The sequence below is a fragment of the Theobroma cacao genome, chromosome 9 (genome assembly GCF_000208745.1).
Source record: "Theobroma cacao cultivar B97-61/B2 chromosome 9, Criollo_cocoa_genome_V2, whole genome shotgun sequence".
NCBI classification, from domain to species: domain Eukaryota; kingdom Viridiplantae; phylum Streptophyta; class Magnoliopsida; order Malvales; family Malvaceae; genus Theobroma; species Theobroma cacao.
The window spans coordinates 30,342,999-30,349,034 of record NC_030858.1 but is presented as its reverse complement, the minus strand read 5'-3'; the positions used below and the strand labels follow the sequence as shown (position 1 = coordinate 30,349,034).

Genomic DNA, 6,036 nt, shown 5'->3' with positions numbered 1-6,036 from the left:
ACTCCATTACCTCACTCTGCTTTAGTACTAAAAATTATTCTATCAATGCAAGCCTCCATGCTGCATTTTTGCCAAAGAAGATGGCGGTATCATGAAATTCATTCAAGTTTCTTTCTTTGGGTCCTCTCTGCTCTATCCATCAAGATTTCTAAGAGCTAAGGTTGCTACAGAGGAAGCCGTTTTAAGAGAACTTCAAAGATAATTATTCTTTGTTTTCTACAACTTAAGATTCTAATACAAGCTATATTATTAATTTATTATAATATAAACTGTGTGAATCTGTATATTAATAGTTGTGAAATAGTGTTATATAATAAAGTTCACATTTTACATTAAGCACAAATGGGCATTTTTTTCTGTTATTTGGTTTATTTTCTTATTTGGGGTGTAGTTACATATAAACAAAATTAAGTTCGAAGAAGATAGAAATGGTTTGTTTTATTTAGCTTTATAAGCAAGGACAACCATTCTTAGGATCACATTATAAGCAAACCCTCATGTTCCTTCCCAAATCATGGTTTCTAAGCAAAGGGTAGCATCCAAAAGATAAATCTAGATTTCAACATCACTTTATATCTTTGCATTTGGGATTCAAATGTATAGAAAAATAAAGCTTGAACTGCCTTAGTGATTAAAGAAGCTGGCTTGATAGTGATGACTGTCATTAGTCTCTTTTTTGTTGTTAACTTGTATTTGTCAATTATGATATTGAAGTTTTGAATTGTCTTATGATCAATATACTTACTTTCCTTTAGACATCCAACTAGACTAAAAGAGCGAAAGCAATGATTAATATTGTAACTTGCAGGGTAGCAAGTAATGCCTCTTCTGCAATATATTCTTATCCACATGGCAACAAACTATTTTGGGATTCTGACTAGTGATGTTTGCCTGATCTGTTCTCCTACTCCCCTTCGTCTTCCTGCTTTGTGTTTGTTTAGGATTTGATTTCTACTTCCTTTTTATGGTTGTTTTGTTTTGTTTCTCCATTTGTTTTTGGTTTTCTTTGGGCCCTATTCCTGCCCTGTTCTAGGTTCCTATTTCTTTGTGCTCTCTAGATGTTGTCTTTGTTTTTAGGTTTTGCTGTCTTTGTTTTTTTGGCAATTACTTTGGCTCTGTCTTCTATTCAATAATAGAATGCCATTCAAAACGATATCTATTTGTTATAAATTTGTAAAATTTGCATAGTTTATACTCTCTAGGCTGCTGTAAATTTTGCATGGTTTATACTCTCTAAGTTCCTATAAAATTTGCACCTTTTGTTGCATATTAGAAGGTTATATGTATTATAATCACATACGTTTTAGCTGCACATTTTAAATGTTTTCGTATGATTTAAGATTGTAGCCATATAGTATATGGTTGCATATTAATTTTGCAGTAAAATACCATTAAAAATGCAACTAAACGTTTTCATACATTGGTTAAGATTGCCCTTTTTTTAAGTGCAGCTTTAACTTAAAGCAACATATTTTTCACCTATGGCTGCAATTTTTTCTGCAGCCAAAAGTAAAATATGTTGTACTGTTGTAAAACTATAATTATATATTGTTACTTCCAAACTAAATAATTGCGTTGCAACTATTTTAAAGCTCCCAATTTTTAACATTATGCATTAAATCTTTTATAATTAAGTTATAGGTAAACCTTTTCGTTCTCTTAAATCTTTTATTTCTATTAAAGCCATAACTCAAACTAAATCACCCAAAGATTGAACGATAAACACATTATTTAATCACATAATTATTGTCCCTAAATGAAATGATGAGAAATGTTGAAACTACTGCAAACAATAATTGGAGCAAAATATCTCAAGCCGTCAGTCCTTCAACCTTTTCTGACCACGCAGTGGACGACACAGACATGTTATCATGCAACTAATGGCTGACAAAGACGCACAGCCAAATCGATTTGCCTTATAATTGATGTTGGGGAGCCTGCTAAATCAGTAGATTCTTTTCAGTTTGTGCTTCGAACTGGATCGGAGAATACCTTGGAAACAAACTGCATAATCCGTCCATAAGACTGATGTATATATAACAAAAAACTGCAATCTGTTTATAGGGGTGGATTCAGAAATTTTTTTAAATGGTGTCATAATTAAAATAATAATAATTAAAAAAATATAAATATGTTAAAATTTGTAAATTAGAAGTTTTAACATTAAATTACAGAAAATGTAAATTCAGTACATTCATTTAACACTTCAAAGTAAAAATATTTAAAATAACTATAATTATCGATGATCATTTTTCATATTTTGAAAACGGTGCATGATAGCATCAGTAGAAACACTATAAAATACATATTTTTTCAATTTTCTGTTACCAAGCAATTCTTCATCCAAAATCACTACTCATTACCATAAACTAAGATATTAGAATTAAATAAAATATGATCTTACATAGCAAATTATCAGGTTCAACAACTAACAATATGACAATTTTCTATTTATTTATCAAAACTAAATATAAGCATCTACAAATCATATAAAGTTAAATACAAATAATTTATCTACAAAATAAATAAAAGAAAGAAAGAATCATAATTTCAAGATGCTATTTGACATGTAATACTATTTTTTATTAGTTAGATTATATATATATATATATATATATATATATATATATATATATATATATTGTTGCATAAATTCTACTTACATCTTTTGTTGTTTCAAGTTTCAACTTTTTTTAGTATAATACCCTGTGATTAAGTTATATTTTCAAAAAGAGTTACACTTTTAATTTCACCTAATAAAATTATCAAAAGACACTCAGGTCAAATGTATCTTATATTCATTTTAAGGATATTTTTATAATTTTACTAGATAAAATTATTGACATAATCTTTTATGAGAATGAATATTAATCATAATTTGTTAATTGTAGAGAAAAAAAATCGCAGAATGTTATATGAAAATAGTTAAAATTATAAGAAACACATATTTACCCTCCCTTTTGTTACGAGAGGGAGTTGTTGCGGCTCAGACCCTCTATATGGACCCCATATTAAGGATTAAAATGTTAATTGTGGGAAATAAATTATAGAATGTTACTTGAAAAAGGTTAAAATTACAAGAGATACATGTTTATTCTCCCTTTTGGTGCAAGAGGGAGTTGTTCGGACTCAGACCCTCTATGTAGACCCAACATCATCCTTAATACCTGACCCTTTTTTTATTCTATGCTTTATATTTCTTAAAAATTTTGTAAAGCAATAAAATATATATATATATATATATAGCAAAAAAATCCTAACACTAAATTTGAATAAATGGCTATTTTTACTCTATGCTCTACATTAAGTAGTGTAATGCCAGTTCAATTGTCATTATTTCTTATTATAGGTAAAACTATATATATGTTTTTTCTTTATCTATAAGAATTAACATTTTAATTTTTGATTTATTCATAACTATTAATTGTTTGTTTCGTTTTGTTTTATTTTTTTATATTTGAGAAGTTTAAAATTGAAGAAGAGAAAACTTGTATCATTTACTATAATATCCAAACGTATTTTCTTTCTCTTCACTTCTAAAAATAAACAGTATAATAAAAATGACAATTAACTAACAGAGAATTTCTACTTTTGCTATTGTTACTCAATATTGTTTGCTTATTTCTTTAAATAAGATAAGCTATTTAATAGCAATTTGTCAACTTTTTGGCAGCTTGCGCTTGCAGTAAGCCATGCTGCTTGACCTGCAGCGATGTACTGGCAGTCTTTGTTCCCAAACACTCCAATGCCAAACGCCTTGCGAAATCTTTTACTACCAGCTGCTGGTTTGTTTTTCGACCCTTTCTTGCAATTTCGTTGCTTGTTTTATTCTTTTTTTCTCGTTTCTATTTTAGGTCCATACAAGTGTGGGTCGATTTTTTATTAAGGTGTTTTAAATCTAAATCAATAGTTCTTTTTTTTTCCCCTTGAAATTAGTCAATGCATCTTCTAATGGACTGTTGAAGTATTTAGCATTTCTTTTCAACTGAGATCAACGTCAGGAACCAAGAACATGTTGGCTGACATGGTTAAGAATGAGGGTATAGCAGTAGCCAGCTTTAAGGCATATGGAAAAGTTGCATCTTCACATCCAAGCAAGGAATTGAAAGTTGACAATGCCAAAACCAACCTTAATGCTTATTTCTTTAAATAGAAGCTAACATGATAATTTAATCTGAATGTTGTTACATGCACGATATTAGTGCTTTTTCTTGGACTTTGACTATGTTAGTATATTTTTAGTGTGAGAGGGTCTATCAAAACATCAAATATATTTGAAGAGTTTGTCTTTCAATCCTTGCTCGACGTAGTAAGAAATAAATGTTTTTCATACTATAGTGTGAGTAAAAGGATATTATTGTTACAAAAAAAAACCATTTAAACTTTATTTTCCCAAACACACCTTGTTGGTAGCTGTACAATTTGACAAGAAAGTGGGTTTACCCTGTGGGTCTAATCCTTTAGGTCCCAACAAATTCTGATTGGTATAGAAGTTGGGGTAAACTTCAGTTAAGTACGTTTAAATTTCAATCGAGTTCATTTTGTTTTCCTTTAAATTATTCCATGCATCTTCCAATATATAATTAAGGGTTGAAGTACTTGAAATTTCTTTTCAGTTAGGATCTTGATGTTAATGTTTTTTTTTTATATAAATCAACTTCAGTAAACAAGAACGTGTTGACTGACATGGTTAAGAATGAGGATAAAGTGGTAGACAGCCTCGTGGCCCAAAATGCTTATGCATATGGAAATCCAAACGAGGAATTTGCAGATGGAAAGGCCCCAACCTACAACGATGCCTTCCTTTTTGAGAGCGAGCTGCATCCTGGTAGGAAGATGAAGTTAAAGATGCTAACCAAAAAAGCGAGCGAAGCAACCTTCGTACCTCGTCCAGTTGCAGAGTCAATCCCCTTTTCCACCCAAAAGTTTCCAGAAATCTTGAAATATTTTTCACTGGAAGCAAAATCAGCAGAAGCCAACTTACTCAAACAAACAATTGAGAATTGTGAAAGACCAGCGCTTGATGGAGAAGAAAAATATTGCGCTACATCGTTGGAGTCCTTCGTTGATTCGGGTGTTTCCAAGCTTGGCAAAAACATGCAGCTTCTGTGAAATGAGTTGGAAAAAGAAACAGGGAACCAAGAGTTTACTATTGGCCAGGGAGTGAAAATGATGGGAGGATCAGAGATTGTTTGCCATAAGATGAAATATGCATACGCTGTGTTTTTATGCCATTCAATTCATGAAACAGCTGTTTATACTGCTCCATTAGTTGGAGCCGATGGAACAAGAGCTAGAGCATTGGCTGTTTGCCACAAAGATACATCAGCTTGGAACCCCAAGCACTTGGCTTTTCAGATTCTTAAAGTTAAGCCAGGAACTGTCCCCATTTGCCATTTCCTAGCTAGAGAAACCCTTGTGTGGGTTCCCAACTAAAATTGCTACAACATCTGCAAAATAGATATTTCGTATATTGCTATATAATTAGTGGAGAGTGTTAATGTTTTATGCTAAATAAGTCGAACGTCTCGCCTGGTATTCAGTACTTTGCATTTCTATACCTCAACCACTCTTCGATTTGGTGGGTAGGCCTCAGCATGTGGTTAAGCCTAGTTCAGCCCAAGCTACTCCTACTTCTGATCTCCATGTTCCAAATTTCAGCATGACCAAAAGAAGAAAAGAGATGAGACTGTATTAATCCCTGCTATACTTTCTTATTTCCCTATATGTTCCTGAATGTTTTAATGAAATTATTGATATTTCATCTGCTATTACTTCTCCTATGTCTATGTGCTTAATGTTTTGATGAAGTTATTGACGATTCATAAAGAAAATAAATAATTGAATGTTGGATAGACTTTGGTTTGTAAATGCTATAGTCGTGCATGCACGCATTTCAACCGGCTTGAGATATTATACACTACAGCTCCCCATGGATAAAGCATAATCATCGTTGCAGTACGATGAAATCCATATTCATATTTATCATGGATATATATATATATATATATATATATATATATATAATTATATTCC

General features: G+C 31.2%; 1 pseudogene; it reads left to right on the top strand.

Annotated features, from left to right (window-relative positions):
- Positions 3,666–5,771, top strand: LOC18589924 (annotated as a pseudogene).